The sequence below is a fragment of the Marmota flaviventris genome, chromosome 4 (genome assembly GCF_047511675.1).
Source record: "Marmota flaviventris isolate mMarFla1 chromosome 4, mMarFla1.hap1, whole genome shotgun sequence".
NCBI lineage: Eukaryota > Metazoa > Chordata > Mammalia > Rodentia > Sciuridae > Marmota > Marmota flaviventris.
This window is the reverse complement of record NC_092501.1, coordinates 18,960,669-18,971,196: the sequence shown is the minus strand read 5'-3', so window position 1 is coordinate 18,971,196 and position 10,528 is coordinate 18,960,669. Positions and strand designations below refer to the sequence as shown.

Below are 10,528 nucleotides of genomic sequence, written 5' to 3'. Positions count from 1 at the left end.
AACAAAGATGTTGTGTCCGCCGAGAACTAAAAAATAAATATTAAAAAATTCTCTCTCTCTCTCCCACTCTCTCTTTAAAATAAAAAAATAACCCCCCTCTCCCGCTTGTGGGCCTCCTCTGGACCTCACTCATAATTTTAGTTCCTGATTTCAGGATTCCTTATTAAATGACCTCCTGGTACCTATGACTCCCCTTCAAAACACTCTCACAATGGAAATTAAATAAAAAGGATGCCTGTGATTTTTTTAAAAACAAGCTTTATTGAGGTGTAATTTATATACAATAAAAATTTACCCCTTTTAAGTTTACAGTTAACTGAGTTCTGGCAAATGCTTACATACAGTAAGGTAACACCACTACAATCAAGATAGAGATGGTTTTCTTTACCTTAAACATATCCCTGTGCCCTGTACATTCACTTCCCTCTCCTTACCCCAGCCTCTGGAAATCACCGATCTGTTTTCCTTTGTTATAATTGAGGCTTTTCTGGCATTCTGTACAAATGGGATCATACAGTACATAGGTTTTTCAGTCTGGTTTGTTTCACTTAGATGTTTCTCAGTGTATTAGGGTTGAGAGATTAATAATTAATTCCTTTTTAATGCTGCAATATTATTTCATAGTAGGACATGACCCTGTGGACCTGGACCTGTTTTTTTTTTTTTTTTTTACAATTTTGCATTAATATGGATAATCCTGCCATGGATATTCATGGGCATATTTCTGGACCTATGGTAAGTGAATATCTAATTTTGTAAGAAACGACCACACTGTTTTTCCAGTGGTTGTGCCATTTTGCATTCCTATGAGTAATGAATGAGAGGCCAGTTGTTCCATATCCTAGCTGGGATTTTTTTTTTTTTTTCCAGTTTAGTCATTCTAGTAGTATTATAATGGGATCTCATTGGATATTTTTTTTAAGTTTGCATTTCATCATTACCAATGGTGTTGTGAATTATTCCACATGTGTGTAGGCCAATCATATATCTTCTTTGGTGGAGTATTGTTGAAAATTTTCTTTAAATAAGTTATGTGTCCTAAGTTTCAAAGTTATTCCTAGATATATGTCTATCTTTATGAAATTGGTGTTCCATTGAACATATTTCACTGACATATGTCTTATCCTTCTATGTATATCTCCTACATATATCTCTCCTTCTACATTTACCATGCTATCTTGATTACTGTAGCTTTGTAATAAATTATTTGGGGGGTGGGGCAAAGAGCAAGTTTATTTGATGAACATCATCATCATTAGCAGCAGCAGCCTAGAAAGCCTCCAGAGCCACACACATATCTCACACAGCATGTGGCATGGGCCTCGGGGATGTGGAGAATGTCCTCAGCCATCAAGCACCATTCAGATGAGCTCTTCATGATTGATACAAGCACTGCTGTGCTCATGCCCTACCACCGGTGTCTTCACTTCTTCTTATGTCATAGTACCATCAAGGAATCATCGTGGGGACCAAAATGGTACCTGTTTTCTTCCTTGTTAAGTACCCTAAGGCCTTCAGCATAACCCCCATAGATTTCCTCGTCCTTGTTCTTGGCTGCAGTCTACAGTATGGCTTGGAAACACTCAAATTCTAGCACCTTCACATTCATCTTATCACTCTTGGGGTTCCTCAGAACCTTGAGCACCTTGACATTTGTGGGGTTCTGTGCTAGTCATCATATCCCCATGCTGCTGTACAGGATCTCGCCATCACCTCTTTGGTCAAGCAGCTGGAAGGCTTCCTTGACTTCTGTGGTTGAGTCCTTGGTGAGGTCACACCTCTTGACTGCTCAGGTGTGCAGGAACTTTTCGTGCAGCAGTGGCCTATGCTAAGTTTTTATTTTTTTGGCACTGGGAATTGAACCTAGGGGGGTTTTATCACTGAACTGTATCCTAAGTCCTTTTTATTTTTTTATTTTGAAACAGAGTCTTGCTAAGTTGCTGGGGGTCCTGCTAAGTTGCTGAGGCTGACCTTGAACTTGGGATCCTCCTACCTCAGCCTCCTGAATTACCAGGATTACAGGGGTAATTTTTTTTTTTTAATTTTTAAAAATTAAAAAAAATCTATGTTGTAGATAGCATACATTTATTTTGTTTGTTCATTTTTATGTGGTGCTGAGGATCGAACCCCGTGCCTCACATGTGTTAGGCAAGCTATCTGCTATTGAGCTACAGCCCCAGCCCCCTGGATGATTAATTTTTAAAAGAGGATTTTCCAGATATCCTTCTGTTATTTATTTCTAATTTAATTCTCTGATGGTTAGGGAATATACTTTGTTTGATTTCAATCCCTTTAAACTTATTGAGATTTATTTGATGGCCCAAAATATGTTAGTGAATGAATGTTTTATGTACACATGGAAAGTAAATGTGTAATTGGCTGCTTTTGGGTTTGAAATGACATTATTATTATTTTTTTTAATGATTATATATTCTTTTTTTTTTAAAGAGAGAGTGAGAGAGAGAGGGAGAGAGAGAGAATTTTTTTAGTATTTATTCTTTTAGATTTCGGCGGACACAACATCTTTGTTTGTATGTGGTGCTGAGGATCGAACCTGGGCCGCACGCATGCCAAGCGAGCGCGCTACCGCTTGAGCCACATCCCCAGCCCTGAAATGACATTATGACATTGACATTATGAAATGTCAGTTTGGTCAAGTTGACTGATAATGTTGTTCAAGTCTTCTACCTTCTTATTGACTTTCTGTCTACTGTTCTATCAGTTACTGAGTAAAATTGTATTCAACTAAAATGGGAATTTACCGCTTTCAGATCTATCAGTTTTTGCTTTGAATTTCCAAAGTCCCATTAGGACTAGTATGTCCTCTTGAAGAATTGACCCCTTTATTATTATGAAATGTCTCTTTTGGTCCCTGGTAACATTCCTTACTATGTTGTATATATTGCCTAGTATCAATATCACAACTCTGGCTTTTATTTGATTAGTGCTTACATAATATATCTTTTTATTTGACTTTTAACCTGTGTATATTTAGAATTGTTTCTTGAAAAGAACATGTGGGAGTGTATTAGTCAGTCAGCTTTTTGTTGATGTGACAGAATATATGAGAAAAAAAAATTCAAAGGAGGAAAGATCCATTTTGGTTCATGGTTTCAGAGGTTTCAGTCCATAGTCGTCTGGCTCAATTGCTGTGGGCCTTTGGTGAGGCAGAACATCATGGTGGAGAGGGTGTGGGAGAGCAGAGCTACTCACTTCACAGAGGCCAAGAAGCAGAAAGAGAGAGAGGAGCCCCAATAAGGTGGTTCCCAAGTTCACCCCTGCCAAGGATCCAATGTGCTCAAGTAGATCCCGCTTCCTACACTTCCCACCCCTCCCAATAATCCATTCAGCTGTGAACCCATCAATGCATTCATCTATTAATGAGGTGGGAGCCCTCATGATTCAGTTACTTCCCAAAAGCCCCACCTCAACAGTGCTGCATTGAGGACCAAGTCTTCAACGCATGCATCTTTGGAGGACATTCTAGACCCAGACCATGACAATAGAGCTTGCTTTTCTAATTCAATCTATCTTTTAAAAGTTGCCTTTAAGGTAACTGCTGATATTGTTGAGTCTCAATCTACCATTTTGCTGTTTGTTTTCTATTTCCCCCGCTCTGTTTTCAGTGCAGTTTTCCCTCTTTACCTGCCTTCTTTTAGATAAATTGAGTGATTTTTTGTTCGCTTGTTTAATAATGTCATATCCAGGGCCGGGTCAGCTCCATGGATGGACCTCCTTCTCGGTCTTCTTTTCTTACAGGTGGCTGTGGCCAAGGACAGCTGTGACATGACCTTAAGCTCCTTTTAAAGGGTCCAAGGACATTGGCCTTTATGTCAGAGCAGTAGTCATCATGATGTCTCACATTTATTTGCTCTTTCTATGTGCCAAGCCCCTGGCTAAGCCCTCTGTGAGCTTTTCTTAATTCTCACTGCCACCTTATGAGGTACCTACAGCTACTACCCCTAAGTACAAATGAGAAGGTGAGAAAATTTAAGTAAATTGTTCAAAGTTGTATGGCAAGATCAATAAGGGAGCCAAGATTTGGTTCTCATGGTCTGACATCAAGTCCAACTACTCCTAAATACTAGCCCAGGGACATTTTGAGGTGTTTTTTTTTTTTTTTTTTTTTTGCCCCAGTACTAAGGATTGAACCCAGGGGTTCCTCGCCACTGAGCCACATCCCAACCCTTTTTTTATTTTTAAATTTTGAGACACGGTCTCTCTAAGTAGCCCAGGCTGGCCACAAATTTGTGATCCGTCAGCCTCAGCCTCATGAATCACTGGGATTACAGGCATGTGCCACAATGCAGGGCTTGATGTCCTCTTAACACACACATCTCTACTGATGTTATTCACTTAGGTGACTCACTGGGCCTGGGCCTCGTCTCTCCCTGTTCCATTCTGCACATCATCGTATGTGGCCAAAGCACAGGCCCTGGTAATCAGTGTGGTTCACAGGCAAGAGCACTGGCTAGGAGTTAGGGTCTCCATTTTCATTTGGGCTGTGTGGTTTACTATTCATATCTTTTTTTAAATTTATTTTTTAGTTTTAGGTGGACACAATATCATTATTTTATTTTATTTTTTATGTAGTGCTGAGGATCAAACGAACCCAGTGCCTCACGTGTGCTAGGCGATCGTTCTGCCACTGAGCCACAACCCCAGCCTCACCAGTCATATCTCTTTAGGCATGTTATTTAATATTTCTGGACTTGTAGTTTCTCAATGGGAAGGTAAGGGGATTGAGTTAGATAACCTCAAAGCCTTCTTCAAGTACCAACATCCCCGAGTCTGTGAATTAGTGGCCTTGCTGATAGGGAGCTAATAATTACCTAACCTGGCAGGACAGCTAAGATTTATTTACCTTCATAATATTTATCAAAACCACAGAGCTTAGCCGCTCACTCTATGCTCATACATCTTCTCTGGCTTCCTGTTTATCCCAAAGGTTATCTTTTTAAACTGCACTTTGGGATTATAAAATATCCTTTTGTGTTCACTACATATTATTAAGTGGACAAAAAGCAGGTTATAAAACTTTGTGTATCCCATTTTATTAACAACAACAAATGTGCATGCATACTTGTACATATAGTATTTATTGTATTATTATTAATATTACAAAAGCATATATGCTATATAAAATAATATTTTAATGGAAAGATAATATAAAATATGGGTATATTTATGATGACATTTATGTAATCTGAAAGAATCTACATGAAAATATTAAAATTGATTTTTCTGAATGGTGAAATAACTGATGATTTATGTTTTCTTTCTTATTTCTTTTTTTTTTCTTTCTTTCTTCTTTTCTTTTTTGCTCTGTTTCTGTTTGTCTGAGATGTAGTCTCAATATTGAACTCTTGAGCTCAGAAGATCCTCCTGCCTCTGCCTGTTGATAAACTGGGACTACAGGTGCCACCAGCATGTCCAGCTTTATTTTATTTTTTGACCTTCATAACTTTTGCCCAGAGGAATTGTTCGTATGTTTATTACTTCTTGCTTAGAAATAATGAGCTCAGAAGCCAATAAATAAAATCTCCTTTGGAATCTCTGTGCCCCTTCATTGTCTGTGGCGTCTTCTCCTGGGTTGGCTGCATGTCTTTCGGTCTTAAATAACGAGACTTTAGAGGTGGGTGCTATAGCCACATGAACAGGACAACCTAATCTCTGGGGGCGGGGGGGGGTCAGCCCTCCTGCCCCAGCTTTTCATTCTCCCCATTTCCCTCACTCCCATCACTAACTTTCCTGAGCTTTTTTGTCCTTCCATGTCAATGTGGGCCAACATCTCCCCCAGCTCTTGCTCCCACTTCCAGTTTCCCCCTCTATAATCAACCTCGAGCACTCCCAGCGTTCATTCATTCCTCATAAATTATGCATAACTCAGAACAATGATGGAATAAGTGTGTTAGACTCCGGGACTGAATTTCAAGTTCTGAATCTGCTCTAGGTATTTCAAGATGGAAAATTCTTGGAAAACTGTAAAGATCAGATCAGTGGGAATTGTCATAACCTTGGCCCTAGAACCCCTTGGGGGAATGATGAGGAGGAGTCAGCTCTAAGGAGCTTGGAGTTGTTAGAGAGGGTAGAGGTTAAACGCAAAGAATGACGGGACGAGTGAAAGCAGAAATAATGACCTTGGACCCCGGAATGACTAGATTCTGCAGAAGAGGAAGAAGAGTCAAGTATCTCCATGGGGCTCAGGCCCAGGTGACAGAAATTTTGGTGCTATCACTCCATTTATCAATCCATCTATTTGTACACACAAAGCATCTGCCACTTAACACCTTTTGTTTATGTTCTTTGGGAGAAAGAGGAAAAGGAAGAAAACAAGTATACACAAAGATCATTTCTGTAGGAGTTAAATGCCATGAAGAAAATAAAACTGTCTTGTGTGTCAGAGAGCACCCGGGGAGATGACATTGGTGCTGATGTATCATTAGCTGAAACAGAAGTCAAGGCTGGTCTGAGGAAGAAGACATGAATTCCCTGGTACAGTTGCTGATTCAGAGATGCTAAGATTCACCTCCTGGTGAAAGATTTAACCCTTCTTTCAAACTCAACACCATATCCTCTAGCCCAGAAACTTCCAGTGGGTTTCCACTGTCCTCTGGACAAGATCCCAGTTCTTTAGCTTGGCACTGAAGGGCCTTCAAGATCATGCCCCACCTGCCTGTCTGCCTGCCTCTGACCTCAGGGGAACTTTCAACTCTGACTGTGATGGGAGCCTCATTATCTCTTCTTGGGCTGCATCCCTTTGCGTCTCCAGACCTAGGTCCTAGGGACATTCCCTAGCTCTCTAGTCCACAACTGTCCTGCCTGCCCTCTTAGATTGTTTAAATGTCCTGTGAACAGGCAGCTCCACTAAGGGAGGGGCTGGACCCTCCAAGATCCTCTCTGCAGGATGTCTCTGCACCCTTGCCTACAGAGACACTTTAAATGTCTTTAGAGATCAACTATGAAATGAAGACATGCAACTATGTCCTGGATGAAATAAAGAAGAGAAGACAAAATAAGAAGAACCTAGAAAACCAAAGAGTTCTCATGGAGCCAGGAGACATTAGAATTCAGCTAAAGTCAAAAGTGTTCAGAAGCAATCAACAATGGATCCATTCAATTTTCTAGAAGAATGAGCCAGGGAGTTCTAGAATTCTCCCCATCCCTCCATCCTAAAGAGAGGCGGAGTCCTGGGCTCTGGGATGGTTGTGCCATCCCAGAATGATCCACCACCCCTCTCTCCAAGACCTCCTTCCTTGGCTTGTCAACATTTCCTCCTTTGAACTAATAAAGCACCTCAGTTTGCCCATGTGAAGTGCAGGACGATGAGGGATAGTCAGTCCCTGTCTTTCCCTGCCCTCCTCCCTCTTCAGGGCTGATTCAATTCTGAGGCTCAGCTTCTGGTACTTGGAGGCCAGGATGTCGGGGCAGTGGGAGGTTAGGGGAGGGACACGTGATTGTCATGCCGGGTGTTAGGGATGAAAGTCAATACCGTAAACACATATTCATCATGACTCTCCTTCTGCTGGGTCTTTCATCTGGGGAATCTCAAAGCCCTGGACAAACGGTAATTAATTTTCACAACAGCTTCCACAGAAGGATGGTGCCAAGGGCCAGGGGGGTGTTTCCCAGCATCCCTCCCCCATCCCTTCCTGCTCACTCCAAGCCACTGCCAGCCCCAAGGGGACGATGCCAGGTGGACAGGATGCTGGGTCCCAGACTCCTACCCAGGACCTGCCTATAAGGCTCCAGGGCTAGAGGAGACTCCTCCCAACTAGCCTCCTACCCTTGCCCCCTACCCTGCTCTCCAAGAGGGTGACTAACAATGAACCAGGCAAGAGTGGGAGCATTTCCTGCCTCCAAGGCAGGCTGGGGCAAAATAACCAGTTAGTTGACTCAGCAGGAACCACATGGCTCCAAAAATACAACTGCCTGTGCCTGGTTCCAACCTCCTGCTCCCTTCGCCCTTTGGACACAGTCACCTGCTGCACCTCCTCTCCCCACCCCAGCTGGGGGGTGGGGTGCTTAAAACGATTTTTGCTTTTGATTCTCCTTGTGGAAGAATTATAAGCTAATTGTAGAAGGCTTCATAGAAAATACAAAAAAAATATAAAAGAAGTATTTTAGTAATTCCATAATTTCATTATTTCCAAAATAACCACTGCTGCTATCTTGTATTCCTTTATATTTGTCTCTGTTTTTATTTTTTTGCTTTTCATTTAAATATTAATATATACTCATGGTGAAACACAATTACACACACACACACACACACACAAACAGGACAGAGGGCTGTAAAGTCAAAAGTCAAAGTCCTGCCCCAATTTCCTACTCCCACCTAGAAGGAAACCACTGTTGAGAATTTCTTGTGCATTCTTCAACAAATTATCAATTGCATGTACAAGCATGTGTATGCATACTTGCTTGACATGACTGAGGTCATACTGTCTGAATAATTTAGTCTCCACGTGAAAATTTTCTATGCCATTGTAAACACGGGCTTAACTATTTTCCTTGACTGCCTACCATTTTTATCCTATTGATATGCTATAGTTTACTTAACCTTTTCCCTACTGTTGGACAATTTACTCAGGTGAGGGGCAGGAAGAAGGAATTGAGTCTATGAGTGTTGGGAGAAGAAGGAAGCAAGCTAGGCTGTACTGAGTGCCTATGGTATGCCAGCCACTTTCACAGCTTTTCTATTGCATGTGAGAGAGTTAAGCACTTCCCCATTCTGCAGATGAGGAAACTGAGGTTCACAGAGGTTAAGGAGGAATTTGCTTATAGATTAAAGTGTCAGGGTTATAAGCAAGGTTGATCAACTCCAAAGCCCACTGCTGTTTATTTTGTCATAATGTCTTGGAGAAGTCCTAGGGTTTGTGGTTGTACATTGCTTGACTGGGAAGAAGAGAGCCCTTCATTCATTCATTTGCTCATTCACTCTCATTACATTTATGTGCCAGGCATCACAGACTCGGGTGGAAAAGACCTTAGTCCTTGTCCTCTAAAAGTTTGTAGTTGCATGGGGGCAGACATTTAGACAATCTGTCACCACCAGGATTGGGAGAGGGACATGCAAGGGGTCCAAACAGAGCTTCCTCTCCCAGACTCCAAAGGTCAAGGAAGGCTTCCTGGGGAAGGAGGACCTATGCTGAGTCAGTCCTCTGGCACTAGCCAGGAAGTGCCAGGGAGGCTGGCTCGCCTCTTCATCTCTCCTCCCCAGGTCAGTCTGCACCCCACTCATTGGAGGCCTGGGCTTGACTCCTCCCTGTCCTGGGTTTTGCCCCTGGCTTCCAGCCCTTCCCAAAAACTTTCCAGGTTCCCACAGCAGGAGGAGGGGTGGTGTGCCACTAACTTCTGGGAATATTTTCAAGAAAATATTTCCGGTTTGTTTTCTAGAAGTTCAGGAAATGCTAATCATACTTTTGGGGAAGAATGGGCAGCACCGAGGACGGGTCAAATGCCCCGGGTCTGATGGACAGATTGGGATAGGAATCCTACTTTCGCTTTTGCTCTGGGATACTGGAAAGTAGCTGCTAAGGGTCAGGGCTCTCAGTGGTGAAATCACAGAGATAGACCCTGACCATCTTAAACACAGAAGGGAATCTACTGCAGTAGAATTGGCAGGGGTCCAAGAGGGGATAGTCTTGAGAAAGGGACAGAAATTAAGGCAGCCATTGAGACCCGGAGCAGAAGGCAGTAGAAGCCATCATTTGACCTAAAAGAGGGGTCAGGAGGTTGCTGAGCTGTAGCTTAAATAGCACAATAAACAGGTTTGCAACCCAATGGCCTGCAGGGGCCCAGAAGCCCAGGCATCAAAGAGGCACATCTGGCTGAGCCTTGGTCCTATGCCTACACTCACACCCAAAAGCTAGAAGGTGCAGATTTGCTCTTGGTCCTCCATGGTAGGAGGTGGTAGGGGGTGGGGGGGCTCCATTCCCCCAAGCTCAAACACAAGAGAAGTCCTGTTCCCTGCACAGGGTGCTTTGGGTCCTAGAGAGCCAACACCTCAATGTGTAGAACATGCCCTAACACCTGTGAGTCTTTTAAAATAAAGACAAAAACAATGTCCACCTCAGGGAATTGCTATAAAGACTTAAAAAAAAAAGTGCTTAGCATAGAGCCAGATATTCAGTAAAACCACTGTTAACATTTTGGTGTTTCTGACTGATCTGTTTTGTATGTATCAGTTTGTATGTATCAGGGGGGACTTTTATACCACCAAGAGCATAAGAGCCAACAGTCCCACTGTCATTCTGACAACATGATCTGCCCACTACTTTCTCACGTTCCCAATATGCTCAACCACTGATTAGGCTGGGGTGGTTTTTCCTGCCTGTGAAATTACCTGCCATTAGTGTAGTAGAAAGTGCCCCAGCACTGCCTCTTGCCAGCTTGGGACTTGGGGCAATTTTCCGACATTTCTCAACCTCTTCTGTAAAACAAAGAGTTGTGTCAACTTTCATGTATCAAAGAGAGCCATTTAAAGGTAGCTAGCAAGTTTTTCATCTTTCTTCTTCCAGAGTTC

At 42.4% G+C, this 10,528-nt stretch overlaps 1 pseudogene; it reads right to left on the bottom strand.

Annotated features, from left to right (window-relative positions):
* Window positions 1-1,343: 1,343 nt before the first annotated feature.
* Window positions 1,344-3,788, bottom strand: LOC114088527 (myosin light polypeptide 6-like; annotated as a pseudogene).
* Window positions 3,789-10,528: the final 6,740 nt, after the last annotated feature.